At 36.7% G+C, this 16,079-nt stretch overlaps 1 protein-coding gene across 1 annotated transcript in view; it reads left to right on the plus strand.

The window, feature by feature from the left end:
* The window catches only part of FAT1 (FAT atypical cadherin 1), a 489,274-nt gene that overhangs the window by 179,049 nt on the left and 294,146 nt on the right, over positions 1-16,079 (plus strand). The gene's annotated exons all lie outside the window — the stretch shown is intronic.

The raw sequence follows: 16,079 nt of genomic DNA on the forward strand, positions 1-16,079 counted from the left end.
AAAATTATAATTCCCATTACACTGTAAATTTATTAATTGTTCCCTTTAAAGTATAACAAAAAATATATAATACAATAATAAAATAATTCATTATAAACATTAGGCTCCAAAGCTTTGTAGAACCAAAAACTATATTAATAAGAATAATTTTTCTAATAAATAATTTTTGAAATAAGAACATGAACTAATTTTAATGGGAAGACATAATTTTTATATAATATTCCTGAAAATCATCTTATTAATACCTGGTTTTTCACAATCATGTGAACATTTATTGGATTAGCATTAGCCAAGAATACATGCTTTTAGATATTAGAAACCAATAAGATAAAAGCAGTTGTTAACAAAATAATTTGTTTTCCCTAAAAAAAAACAACCTTGAAATAAAAGTGGATTGAAATAATAGGTTATATATTATCCCATTAATAAAGTCTACATAAATATGTCCATGAACACTCGATAGTCCATAAATACTCCATGTTCCTCATGAATACTTTACTTGAGGAAAGTGAACTATAGGCAAAAAAGTTGTTATATGAGCTTTTTATGAACATCTGATTAACCTACAGAACATTGGAATAAATGAGCATGTTATCAGATTTAGCAAGTCTCTCTTTATATTCCTGATTCAATAATTCACGATTCTTACTTTATTCTATCCTGATGAATTTTAAATCTGACCGTTTCAGGGTCTGCCACAAAGAAGAGGAAGTCAAGCTATTCTCCAAAGCACCTGAGGGTAGGATAAGAAGCAATGGGTGGAAACTAATTATGGAGAGAAGCAAGCTAGAATTAAAGAGAAATTTCCTGACAGTTAGAAAAATTAATCAATGGAACAACTCGCCTCCAGAAGTTGTAAATGCTCCAACACTGGATGTTTTAAAGAAAATGTTGGATATCCATTTGTCTGAAATGGTATAGGGTTTCCTGCCTAAGCAGGGGGTTGGACCAGAAGACCTCCAAGATCTCCTTCAACTCTGTTATTCTATTCAAAACAAAATATTTCTATTGTCAAAACCTATTGTCACTTGTGTAGCAGTAACTGTTACAGTATAACATTCATGTGGAGCCAACCAACTTTATTTATTTATTAGTCATTTATTTAGTTTGTCAAACATGTACAAGATAACAGGTATAAGTATACATGGACATGAACAAAGAAAATGGGTACAAATAAATGGGGACAGTAGGACAGGGATGGTAGGCACGCTGGTGCGCTTATGTACCCCCCTTTATGGATGTCTTAGGAATGGGAGAGGTCCATGGTAGACAATTTAAGGTTGAAGCTGTGGGGGCTTGAGAATGTAACAACAGGGTCAGGTAGAGCATTCCAGGCGTTGACCACTCTGTTGCTGAAGTCGTATTTTCTGCAACTGATTTTGGAGCAATTTACCTTGAGTTTGTATCTAGTGTTTGCCCATGTGTTATTGAGGTTGAAGTTGAAGTAGTCGTTGACAGGTAAGACATTATAGCAGACAATTTTGTGTACTATGCTTAGGTGAGCCCTTAGGTGGTGTAGTTCCAGGTTGTCCAAGCCCAAAATTAAGCCTGGTGGCATAAGGGATTCTATTGTGAGCAGAGGCGTGGAATACTCTTCTCCTGAAATACTTCACCATACAACTATTTAAGCAGAAGAGTTGTGTTATTGGAAACTTCTGAAGTTAATCTGATGCTGCTCTTGAGAGCATGCCACCAATTTGAAACAAGGGTATGGGATGCATTGATCCCTGCTCAGGTATTTTCATAGGCTATTCCCCAAAATAGTATATGGTTAGCTAAGGGATCTGTACTTTATCCCATGTAAAAATATTTTATTTAAAATTACTTGTGTTGTGACATCTGCAAATTTGACTAAGTGACCAGTAATTCAATACTGTTATGATGCAGATTGGCTGGTGGAAATTTAAAAATCCAAGAGGTGTCATTGTTGTGTAGAATGAAAATGAGAAAGAATTATCATTATTAATACAAAATCAAAATAGGAGAGAGATGAGGTCAGAGGAAGACAATTCCAAAAGTACCTCTCCCAGGTTCTCTTTAGGCCTGGAACTATACCTATTCAGCACTTCTGGTATATCCCTGAAGCTAATGTGAGATAATACTGCGGGAAATGAGCCACGGTGGCATAGTGGTTAGAGTGCAGTACTGCAGGCAACTTCTGCTGACTGCCACCTGCCTGCAATTTGGCAGTTCAAATCTCACCAGGTTCAAGGTTGACTCAGCCTTCCATCCTTCCGAGGTGGGTAAAATGAGGAGCCAAATTGTTGGGGACAGTATGCTGACTCTGTAAACTGCTTAGAGAGGGCTGCAAAGCCTGTAAAGCAGTATATAAGTCTAAGTGCTATTGCTCTCCATCCCCTTTTCTCAGGATTTAGTTCACTCACAAGATGTGGGTTTCTGTTTTTAAATTAATTGTTAGGGATTTTGACAGTTATTCGGACACTAAGGCTTGTTTCAGATGTCCTAAGAGTTTTCATGTTTCTCACTTTCATGTGAGAAACTTCCATGGTATAAAACTACAGTCTGCTCTCAGCGATCACTGTCAAAGTCTTGCAAAATAAAAAATGACTTGGCATGTCTCCATCCATTGCTTGGTAGATGGTGAATTGGGTGAAATGCACCATTATAACATAAGAGATGAAATTGGCCTTGGTAGCAAAGCTCGATGCGAGAGGAATAAAATATAAGGGGAACCAGGCAGTAGAGTAGTAGAATTTTCTAACAAGAGCTGGATAGCCCCTTTCAAGATCAGCCATGGATGTTGTTTTAATTCAAGTATGCTGGAGATCAAAGAAATAAGCCTTCCTCTGCTTGTATACAATTAGGGACAATAAAAAAGGAATCATGCTACGCATTAAGCCCAAAGTATGTAATTCCAGAAGAAGCAGATTCCAGATGAAAAGAAGAGAAAAGGCGAGATTCATAATAATTTGACACTAAGCTGTAATTTTCATTTCAGAATGTTATAAGTTTCATAGTCTGAAAGGAATTTTTTTTTCTAAACCACTTGTGGGACAGAGTTAATTAGTCATCTGAAGAAGTAGGGCGTTTGAAACGGATCATTAGGCTACAATTTAGCAGATCCTGTGAAACTAGGAATTCAGTAACAAGATAAATACTGGCAAGGCAGAAAGAACAGTAATCTTTAAAACAGCAGTCACAATCACAGACTGCAGCTGTGTGAACAAATCAGAGAGTAACTTGTTAGACAAATGATCGCCTTCTGCATGAATTATACTGAAACCATAAATGTGAAGCAAAATGTTTCCATTAAAATAAATCACATCACTTATCTAAAACACATCACTCATCTAAAACACATCACTTACCCAAGAAAATTTCTCAAGGGCATACATTTATTTTAAGTTAAAAATAATTCAGGAAATAATGTAACAATTGGCAAAAAAAATGTAATTTGAATAAAGTCATGCTGGGGTACAGGTAGCTCTCAACTTACAACCACAACTGAGCCCAAAATTGATGTTACTCAGTGAGGAAATTTGTTAAGTGAGTTTTGCCCCATTTTACGACTTTTCATGTTATGATTGTTAAGTGAATCATTGCAGTTGTTAAATTAGTCACACGGTTGTTAAGTGAATCTGGCTTGCCAATTGACTTTGCTTGTCAGAAGGTTATAAAAGGTGATTTGACCCCGGGACACTGCAACTGTCACAAATGTGGGTTGGTTGTCAAGCATTTGAATGTAATCATCATCATGCAGTGGTCTTAATTGGGAAAAACTGTCATAAGTCCACATCTTTCAGTGCTGCTGTAACTTCAAACAGTCACTAAGTGAACTGTGGTAAGTCGAGGATTACCTGTATATTTTGAATGTTATGTAGATGAATGAATAGCACAAAACTGCCCTATCTAAAAGTATCTAAAATAGGAATTAAAATAAGGTGTAAAGATGCTATCAAATTGCAGATCAGGACAGGAAACACACACAGAATTAAAAATGCTTTTCTAATTCAGATTTAAATTCAATTTCCAGAAACCAATGGAAATCGTAGCTGGGTAAAAAGTGAGTATGACAGATCTTGAACAAAGAATTGTCCATAGGCCATGAAAATAAATTTTTTTATCCTAGTTGTAGTAAAGATATACCCATAAGATTCTACTATTTTGAACATCTCAATAATGCTGAAAGCAATGTAGTAAAAACACATTCATATTCATGAATAAGTACAAATTTACTGAGATTGTAAATATTTATTTGCCTGCAGTGAATCTCTCATTATTTAACAATAACAGATTAAATATCTACCATCTCTCTAGCTACTTATTTGTCTACTTTGCATCTGCCTGGGAATATCAGCAACTATTAGGAATAACTTCAAGTATTAGGCAATATGATTAAATTATTTCTATTTTTATTCAAATGAACAAACTGGTCCAAGTTCCCAAGACTTGTATGATAAAGTCCACATTTAGAATTAGATATAGGAGGGGGGGAAATTATGCTACGTAAGTTTTGTATACAAATTGACAAATTCATATCCGTCCTACTTAAAAAGATGATTCTGAATGTGTATATGATGAAAGGATGCACGTTTAAAAAATATCAACACAGTTGTAATTTCCTTCCTTGCATGCAAAAAAAAACCCCCTCATTGTGCTAAGGAACAGTGTACACAAAAATATGAAAATAAGAACCAAACACACATTGGAAAAAGAGCAGATAAAGGTATGTTTGTGGCAAAAAGGACACTAAGGGTTTGGTATTTTTATGCCAACTTTTCTTTTGTAAACTGATGTGAAGATGGACTCAGATTAAAGCTGCAACTGAAAGAAAACTTGAAATGGATTTATTTTTCTTCTGTATATGAAGACATTATTGCAGTACGTCTAATAACAGATGGAATGGGGCAAGGAAGAATGACTTTTTCATCTATGGACTGCAGATCCTTTTGCCAATTACCTGGAGTTTTGTAGCTTTCTTCATATACACACACGCACGCACGCACGCACGCACACTTAAGTCTTTGTTTTAAAAAAAACTCAGCTATCTCTTCTCCTTGAGATAAAAAGAAACTTGTTTGAGATATATTAAACAAATCAATTTTATATTAATGATTTGGATGAATCCAGAATCCTGTACTCAACTGAATCACTTAGAATGATTTAGCCCTCTTCCATAATGTCACATGTTTCCTAAGAGACCTCTCAAGTGAAATTATTCCAAGGAATCAATATGATTTACCAAGTTTGAAAGTGAGTCAAGCATTATGTCTCATGCACTACCTACATCTCTTGCTAGCGACCTGTCTATCAAATTAGCAGCTTCTAAACTTAATGTACAGATAAGAATTGTGGTTTTTACAGAATATTTTTTTGTAAATGTCCTTTGCAAATAGGACATTTGTGTCAGAAAATTTCCAGAATATTTTCTAGAATATTCTGCTCAATCCTGTATATTCCACTAACATATTTGCTAAACTAATCCCCAGAACATTAAATTTTAAAACTCCAAACTTGCTTTACACTGTACTTTAAAACTGAAATCTACTATTAATAATGAACTTATAAAATCAAAAATTGTTCATCAAAAATAGGAACTTTTCTGATTCATCATACATATTTCTTAAAGTGGACAACAGCAATCAGAGGAACAAGAGACAAAGTCCTTCTCTTAATTGTAAAAAGTTCCAGCCTTTATACAACTGTCTCAAGTACGTCAAATCAAAGCAGATTTCATTTCATATCATATTTATAAGTGTATAATAGCATTCTAGGCCACAATATTATTTCAAATTCCACCAAATCATTCTATCTGATTTAACAAGAAATCCAAATGAAAAATATTAATACAAGCAGCTCAGTTGAGTCATATACATATCATGAATAATCACAATGACAAATCTTATTTAACTATGTAATATAAACTGCTAGTATGTCCCTTAAAAATATCAATTGCATCAAAAGATAGATTTCTGAATCAGAATATATTGTATAATAAATATATGAATTATTCCTCTGGGAGTAATCTCTATGTACCTTTTGTATAACTTTGTGTCAATTATACTGTTGTGTAATTGGGACCAGAATTTCCATTGCTAAGTAGTATAGTCATTAAATGCAACATCATATGACAATGCCATGACAATTGTCCTTATCACATGACAATGTGATTGCAATTCTGGCAGTCCCCGGTTGCCATTGTTAACAGTAGTGGGATTCAATTTTTTTTACTACCGGTTCTGAGGTGCCCGGCAACGAAGGGCTGATAGATGTAGATACAGAAGATAATTCGACCCAGGTGGTTGTAATTAGGCTCCTCTCAAGATTGTATAAAAGGAGGGACTTCCTGGAGGCTGGTTGCAGGATTCAATTGAATTATCAATGCTGGAGAAGCTCTCGCCTGTTTCTTATCTTGGAAGTCTGGATTGCTGCCAAGGTCTAATCAGTGTGTTAATTTACTGTGAATAAATCGTCTAGCAGTAATTCTTGTCTTGGAGTGCTTTGGTGTACGAAGAGGGGGTCAGAATACCCTCTGTTTAAGCAAAAGGGACTGAATGGTCACAGCATAATCTAGAATATGTAAGGACACTAAAATATGAATATTATATCACTATGTTGAGAGTCTACTTGATTTTGAAAGGACATCTATTCTGAGCTGATATATCTGGATTTTCTTCTATTTAAATATCCTTTTTTACTGGTATCTGTTTATAGATGCAATAGCACAAATGTTTGCTGCATTCAAGATGACTTTTCTGGAAATGAACTCAGTGGAATAAGATCAATGTCCCATGGTGTTTTCCTGAATTTAAATTAACAGTGGAAACTCCTGGCTAATCAGTAATTTCTACACCTGATTTTATGTTTTCTTTTTATTCATCTAGCAAGAAAAAAAATACAATACCTTTTTTCTACATGCATGCACTAAACATCCATTAACTTTTCCAATGTGCTCCTTGGTCATTTATATAAAATGTTTAATGCTTGATTTAGGTTTCTTTTTCTCATTATTTTGCTCAATTTTTCATTACAGTTCAACTTTTGCATCTCAATAATTCAGAACTGAAAATCATAAGCTGCTGAATTCATATTTACTTTTCCATCAGTAATTCCAAGAGAGCCCTTTAAATGACCTTGCAAAGCAATCACTTTCTTCTCTTCACCCATCCACTTCTCCCTTATAACTTTCTACATTCTAAAGCACTTATAAGCTATTTCCTTCCATATCCTTAATTTTAGAAATGCATTAGCACAAAGTAGAAGTGTTTCATCTTTATCTAAAATCTCTTTCAATTAAAGCTTAACTCGTAATTACTTATATAGATATATTAGTGCAATTTTCTAGCCTGATAGGGAAGCAATTTCATTTTGTATTCCTCCAGGTTGCCAATTTGACTTCATAATCTAATCTGGAGTTATATGGAATCATATCTGGAATATGTGTTTCAACTGAGGAGATAAAATGGGTGAAAGTAAATACAGAAAGAATAGATTCACACATTTAAAAACATTCATGATCTTGAAGTTTTCAAACTGTGTTCCCTAGCTTTCCGGTTAAATTGAAAGAAATACCGTACTTTTCAGAGTATAAGACGCATCAGAGTATAAGACGCACCAAGGTTTTGAAGAGGCAATTTTTTTAAAAAAGGTAGGTAGATAGAGGGAAAGAGAGGGAGAGAAAGAGAGAGAAATACAGTAGGTAGGTAGGGAGAGAGAGAGAGAGAGAGTAGTTAGGTAGTTAGGTAGGAAGGTAGATAAAGGGAGAGGGAGAGAGAGAGAGAACGAGAAAGAGAGGGAGAAAGAGAGGGAGAAATACAGTAGGTAGGTAGGGAGAGAGAGTAGGTAGGTAGATAGATGTTTCCAGATGTATTTATCCACGTGACTGACAATCTGCAGCACCTAAGACTTTATTTCTGCTGGCACAGCACTTGATGAATGTAATTCTCATCAATAAAGAGCTTTCCAAAAGGAAAAAAAAGTTTTTGCACTCTGCAAACCTCCCCAAAATGACCCGTTTTTCATGAAAACGGCCCCGTTTTTTTTTAAAAGGCATGAATAGCCGGGGGGCTTGCAGAGTGCTCCTGGGGTGGGGGGTAGGGGCAAAAGGACCCAAAAAGGCCCATTTTATGTCAAAAAATTGCATGCATACTTTATGGAAGCTTATAGAGTGCTCCTGGCGGGGGGGGGGGGCAAGATTGAGCAAACAATGGCCTGCCTTTTGCCCATTTCTGCTCTCCCCAGACCCTAGGAGCTCTCTGAAAGCCTCCATAAGAGTATGCACAGCCATTTTGGTGAAGGGGTGGGTGCATCTTATACTCTGAAAAATATAGTATATCCTAAATCTGGAGAACCTCGGCCAATTAATATCAAAGATGCCAGATTAAACAGACCAATGATATAATTTAGCAGATGAAAACTTCCTCTGCTCCAAAGTCAACATTACCAGCAGCAGAAGAAAAATAGCCAGAAAACAGCCTTCTCCCTTCCTTTCTCCCTCCCTCCCCCCTTTCTTCCTTCCTTCTCTCCCTCCCTCCCTCCCTTTCTCCTGCCTTCCTTTCTTCCTTCTCTCCCTCCCTTTCTCCTGCCTTCCTTCCTTCCTTCTCTCCCTCCCTCCCTCCCTTCCTCCCGTCTTCCCTCCTTCCCTTCCTGAATTTATCTATTTATCCATTCATTTGCTCATTCTATTGCAGCAGAAATTCTCATAATTATTTTTCATCCATTCAGTCATGTCCAACTCTTGGGAACGACCTGGATAAATCCCTGCAGTTTTCTTGGCACATTTTTCAGAAATGGTTTGCCATTGCCTCCTTCTTTGGGCTGAAATAAAGTGATTGGCCAATATCACCAAGCTGGCTGTGTGCCCAAGGCAGGGCTAGAACCTATAAACTCCTGGGTTCTACCTTGAGGCATTAATCACTTCAGCAAACTGTCTCCCTCTTATAACATTAATCATAATATAATATGATAAGAAACACATCGGTTGTTCTAAATTATTGTGATTTTAAAAAATGAAAGTATTCCTAGCAATACCTTTTTATGCAAGGATTCTTCTCTCATTAGAAAATGTACTACAGTAAGTGGGTGGGGGAGATATAATAAAGATAAGAGAACTCTGCCCTTCATTATCAATTAATTAATTAAACATTAATGAGGTTGAAATCCAATGCATTTTTAAAGCGTCAGATTAGAGAATCCTATTTCTATAACAATGAGAGATAGATTGCTTTAGCACCAGAATTCTGTCATGGGAGACAGATAATATGCAGCCAAACATACATACATGCATGCATGCATGCTATTTGCCTTGAACATGGTATTTGCCTTTCACAATAAAGGAAGTCAATAGATTATTTATTATCTTGGGTTTCGATACCCACAATCTATTTTGACATTTATGTTTTAGCTAGAATAACCGTTATTCTTTTTCTGGCTGCATTCTCTGAGGATATTGCAGTTACTGAATTATTTTTTCTCCTGTCAGACTGCAGACTACATTAAACTATAAAGTAAACTATGGGCTGAACATACAAAACATGTATTTCAAACACAATGATCTGTTTCAATGTAGCCCTGGGGTTTTACCTGAACTGCTGAAAGCTGTTGCATGAATGCAAATAATATAAGAATCCTATGTTATGGCCATTTGTAATGCCAACTCAGAAAAACCATGGAAAGGCTAACAGATGCAAAGAATGTTTGTCTTATTTTAGTTTCATAATGAAATAGAATAAGGTAGTTTTACCTTATTTTTTGCTTTAAAGCAAAGTTCAGTAAAATGAATTTCTAAGTTTAGAAATGGAACTTTATAATACATTCCTTTATGTCCCTTGGGAGAGAGTGCAATTGCTTTCTAAGAGAATATAGAGTGAGAACCACATTATTTTTTTTAAAAAATAATAATAATTCACTGGTGTATAGCTATGATCAAATAAGTATCTTAAGCATTTCTTAAGAATCACAGGATATGTTTTAATATAACTGTGTAGCTAGTGACTATTTAAATTTCTTTTATTAAGTCATGAAATACCCTCTTTCTGCAAAATCTGTGTTGAATGCTATCTTTGTCTGGGATCCTACCGGTACTTTAGTGGTTTCAGTGACAAATGCCAGAAGAAATGAAAGCAACATTAAGGTACAAGGCACAAGTATCAGCATGTTGGAAAGGAAGTGTAGTGGGATGCAAGATATTTGTGCCACTGCCCACTCATCAATCTTTTATCAACAAGATCCTGCACAATTTATTTATGTGTTAGATTTCTATCCCATGGGGGACAGTTAACATCAAAACCACCTTTTTATTTTATTTTATCACCACAGTGGCAACTCTAGGCAGTAGACTGAGCTGAAGATATAAGATTAAGCCATGGTTCAGAGTTTAACTCTGGCCTGGAATATGACAATATTTGCTCCAGCTGAATCTGTGCTTTAGATTGGTCAGACACAGGAATTTAAAAAAAGCCAGGACTTAATACCAGATGATGACCAGAGGAATCTCCTGTGTAGTTGGACCAGTCCGATGATGACACACAACTCCTAAGCCGAGGTTTAGGTACATCCAGAAGTGATCTGAGAAATGATCATGAAAGGGTAAGCATGCATAATTGCAGTCAGTTCGCTACAAAGATATAGATAGCTGTTTTGCTTGCAGTCTTCATTGGAGACAACGGTTTGGCTTTCCAGCCCTTGCATCTTGTTGGTGACTCTTGACCATTGGACCAACTGACTACCTACTTGTGGAAGGGATTTGGACTATGCTCTTGCTTCTTCGACTGCATTTGGCTCTCTTCAGGCAAGTTGTGTGGGGTATGAATGCTTCTTAAATATGATAAATATTTAAAATAGATAAACTCTTTTAACTCATTGCTGTCTATTGTTATCTATCAACAACTGTAGGAAATCTGTCAATTTTGAATACTGTATTTATGTATGTGTATCAGAAAACTTGAAACAGAACAGAAGGTCAGTCAATAAACTTATCATATCTAAGAGTTAACTTTATTTATTTATTTGAAAGATTTATAAGGACACCCAGTCACTCTCAATGACTCTGGGCAGCTTACAAATAATTTAAAACCAAATATAGGGGAATAATATATATATTATCCCACTCACCATCTTCAGGCTGGTGTTTTCGGCTTCGTGCTTGTGTGAGTAAGGCATGATCGGAGCTGTCGTCTTTCTATAAATCCACAGGGTGTGTGGAGTGCTGGCTTTGTTGCTGTAAGTGGGTTGATTGGCTGTGTAGTTGCATCCTGATTGGTAGATGGAGTTGATGTTTGTAGATTGGTCAGCTGTTTCGTATCATCCTATGTGGCTGAGATGCTGGCTATGTGTCCGTTGTTCTTTTGTGTTGTAACGACCTGGGTGGTGGGTGGGGCTCGTTTGTTGACTAGGGCTGGTTTCCAGATGTCTGGTAGGCAGGAGGAATTATCATGTTTATTGATGTTGTGGGGGTGTTTTTCTATTTCAATGGCTTCCATAATTATTCTCTTGTTGAAGTGTTCTGTTTTGGAGATTAATTTGGTTCCTTCAAAATGAATTTCATGTCCTGTTGTTTTAAGGTGCTGGAAAAGGGAGGAAGTTTTTTCTTGTTTTCTGACTGCGTTCTTGTGTTCTGCGATGCGTGCATTTATTCTTCTATTAGTTTGCCCAATGTATGTGGCAGGGCAGATTTTGCATGGTATTTCGCAGACTCCTTGGTTTTCTAGCTGGATTTTGTCTTTGGGGTTTCTTAAGGTGTTGGCTATTTTTTGGTCAGTGCTGAAGGCTGCCTTGATATTGTGCTTGTGGAGAATTTTGCTGATTTATCTGTGGTGCCTTTGATGTAAGGGAGGAGGGCGATGCCGTTGTCCTGTTCTGTGTCTTGGTTTTTGAGGGTAGTCTCCCTTTGGATTAGGTTGGTAATTGTTTTTCTTTGGAATCCGTTGGAGATTAATACTTTTGTGAGAGTGTGTAATTCAATTTTCAGGTGGTCTTTGTCAGCTAGGCGTTTGGTTCTGGAGATGAGGGTCTTGGCTACAGAGTTGATCTGTGCAGGGTGGTGATGGGATTGTGCGTTTAAGTAGTGTTTGGTGTGTGTGTTTTTTCCAGTAGATGGTGTGTCCTAGGGAGCCATTGGGTTTTTTTGTAGATTAGGACATCCAGAAATATATCCCAATTTCTCCTATCCTAGAGTTGTACTTCCTTAATTACTAAACCACGCAAACTGGGACGTGGTGGCTCAGGCTAAGATGTTAAGCTTGTCGATCATAAAGGTCAGCAGTTCTGTGGTTCAATTCCCTAGTGCTGCATAACAGAGTGAGCGGAAAAATAGGGACCAGCTTTGGTGGGAAGGTAACAGCGTTCCATGTGCCTTCAGCATTTAGTCATGCTGGCCCTATGATTAAACGTTCTGAGATTACTTCAAACAGCATTAGCTCTTTGGATATGAAATGGAGATGAGCACCACCTTGTAGAGTCGGGAACAACTAGCACATATGTACGAGGGGAACTTTTACCTTACACAAGCTGTCTTCTATTTATTACTCATGTAATGTGCAATATATGTAAAAATGAATGGTACCTCAATCTCAATATCAAAGCCCATCATTATGTTTTTGATCCTATCTTTGAGACACCCTTGTAGTTATCTACATCCATCCCCTTGTATCCCCATTTACTAATAACCAGGGCGTTCCCCCCTGATTTATACTCCCAAACATAATAGTATAATTTGAGAAAAGAAAAGTCATTAAACTTTACTACAGAAGTTGAGGTCACCGCTCATCCTAAACTTTTGGTTCTTTCAAGACCCCCAAGAAGATGTAAAACATACAAAATGCAGCAAGCTGAAGAATATTCAATAACCTGGCATGTAGCATTGAATGCAAGTGTTTTGCTTTGTTATGTTCAGGAACATGAAAAAATAGCAATAAAAAGAATATATTATCAAAGGTAACGAAGAATGCCTTTTCAGATCTTTAGCCAAAGGATCTTTAACCCAGGAAGAAAAATAGAAACATCTATAAAGAGACAAATAACAGATGTCTCTGAGCCTACATTCATTTACACTGAATTTAAGCATTATTTATCGTTTTGACATATTATTTGGGACTTTATTCTTTCATTCTTCCAGCAAACTTACAGAGATAATTACAGTACTACAGGTGCTACAGGTACCGAAGGCATTTTAAACCACTCTTTTAGGGTGGAGAAAAGCCAGATGGCTAAGGGAGAAACGTTATATCTCATCAAAGCTCTATCAGCACCTATTAGATAGGGCACTACCAGGGACGTGCAGTCGGGGGAGGCAGGGGAGGCAGAGCCTCACCGCTCTCATTATGAAAAGAAAAAAAGGGAAAAGGCACACGTGGTCCGATTCCCTGCCTTCCTGAGTCAACATGAAGGGGACTGCGGAGCACGCTCTGCGGTCCCACAGCTCTCACTCCGCGGTTCCCTTCATGTTGACTCAGGAAGGCGGGGAATGGGACCACGTGTGCAGGAGGCTGAGGCCTCAGCCTCCTGCACACGTGGTCCCATTCCCCGCCTTCCTGATGATGTCACCAGCCTCACCAGCCATAAACCTCACCGCACGTCACTGCACTACAGAGGTGGGCTCCTACCGGTTTGGACCGGTTCGGTCGAATAGGTAGTAACTCGGCCAGTCACACCCCAGAACTGGTTCTATCTTGTTTTTTGCTTCTGCGCATGTACAGAAGCAATTTTTTTACTACTGCACATGTGCGTGTGCACATCAAGTGTGCTTGCCCAAAACGCATCCCTGAGCAAACCAGCAGTAACAGAAGCCAGAACCCACCCCTGGGGAAACTACCACAAAGTGATAATGTTTTTGTTCATTCATAACAATTTTCTTTACATATGTAAGGCACTGACTAATATGGGGATCTACATTATTGAAATACCAGGTGGGGTGCCATAATTATCATAATTGGGACCCACAACTTGGTGATTAAGTCAAAGGATCACTAAATAAATCTGAAACCGTGGTTATTATCTTACTTCACCTTTCTTTTGCTTTACAGATGGAGGAGTTGTAAATGCAAGGATTGGACAGAAAGTTATTTTTCATTAGTGTTGTAACTGAGAACTGAACAAACTAAATGAGGACTACCTGAAGTGGCTTAATATCTACATTTTTATGTGTATTCCATGCTATCCTGTGCAAATGCTTGAGAAATGAGAAATAATAAATTATGGTTCTCCTCATTTCTGGACATGTAAATATGTAAGGATCTAGAGTTGGGTTGTTACTATCTTGACAGCTCCTGTATTGTAGGAAAGAAGAAACTGCTTCTACATGGACCTCTCCCTTCTTGGACAAGAAAAGATAGCTATCACAATTTTTTACAGGAAAACAGTTGCAGATTTTTTCACTTTTTTAAAAATTATACAAATAATGTAATGATGCAGAAAGTTCCTTAACTACTAAAATGAAGAAATAATATGATATATTAATATATATATATATTACAGAAAAGCTATCAGTATTTCCTAGTAAATGCATTTCCTACCAAAATATAATCCATCTTGTCAAAAAAAGACACCAATGCCTTCTCTATTCAAACCTATTTTATCCACATCAGGCACAAAAGCTAAACTTCCGTGAACTGTGTTTGAAAATGTCTTGACGAGAAGTTTCTATTTCTATTCTATTTCAATTTTTGGCAAAATGTAATGGCGATTTTTTATCTGCCAGTTTGAGATAATTATCTATAATTTAAATAAATTGCCAAAAGGGATTTTGCAATTAATTAATAGAATGGAATTAATGGAATTGTAGCTCAATTCTAAAAACAAATCTAATTCTGAAGTAAAAGGCTTAAATGAACAGGTGGACATTAAAAAAAAAAATCTGAAGTAAATGAACAAATACTGCAGGTAAAGTGAAAGTTTCTTTGTGCAGGCTTATTCTTTGAAGAGAGAACCAAAGATATATTGAGTTTCTGGTCATGTCTTGTGATTTGTAATAACAATAATGCAGACACGATTTATATCACTTCAATGATAGCTGTGAGGATGGTATAAGTCACTAATATAGAAATGACAATTGACTCGTGCTGATATAAGTACATCAAATTATATGTGCATTGATTATGAACATTGATTTTACCATTTATGAGATCAGGTAAAATGACAATTTATGTCCCCAAAGATCCATTTTGTCAGTCCTCAAAGAAAACCAATCATTATTTACTTAATGAATCTCCTGCAGGAATATCTTTTCATGCGATTTATATAAGCATTTTCTATTAGAAGTTCAATTTATTGCAGAGTTTCAACATACTTTGATCAGTTTAGAGCAGAGCTCTACAAAATTTCAGCTTTGCAGACTGGCAGGTGGGAAGGGGATGGGTTGTGCAAGCTGCAAATGTGGTGTGTGCACACATGCTTGCTCGCAAGTGAAGATATGCATGCGCTCACATGCGCTTGTCAGCCATTCCCACAGCCCAGTTGCGAACTCCTCAAAACCCCCTAGTGGGCCGCAGCCCACAGGTTTGGGACTCCTGATTTAGAGGTAATCTAATCATCCTTGTGAAGTTAAGCCTTCTATATACTCTGATATACTCCTACAATTTCTAACATTTTGTCTTTGTTTTTCATAATATATGAAAAGAACTATACGGATGCTACCTGTAGTTTTCTCATCTGCTGCAGAACCTTTGGGCCAGTGGTAGCAATAGTTCAGAGGTGATGGCATAACATTGGGTTAAAAGAATGAGGTGCATCCAATTAAAAAAAGTTAAGAGAAAGTTGAGAACAAGTATAAACATATCCTATATGTATAAAGGGGAAGCAGTGACAAAGTAATTTTTAATTACAGAAGATACCTGGCTTCATTCTAATGATTGCAGACATGCACCTCTAATTTGTTAGTGGACATATCTCTGGCAGGAGATAGTTTATCTAGTTTATCTCACATGCTCAGATTACTTTGATATCAAATGCTGGCAGAATTAAAGCAGGAAAAATGCTTGGGAAAATGTTCTTATTTATTTATCTATCGTATATTTATAGCATCCTAGTTGCCCATCAGATGTAGTGACTTTGTAAAGTTCATAAGAAAAGGGAATGCATTTGTATGAGTTCTATAGCTGGTTTAAACATATTCACGTGTTTAA

The sequence above is a fragment of the Natrix helvetica genome (assembly GCF_964273705.1).
Source record: "Natrix helvetica genome assembly, chromosome: 7".
NCBI classification, from domain to species: Eukaryota; Metazoa; Chordata; class Lepidosauria; order Squamata; family Natricidae; genus Natrix; species Natrix helvetica.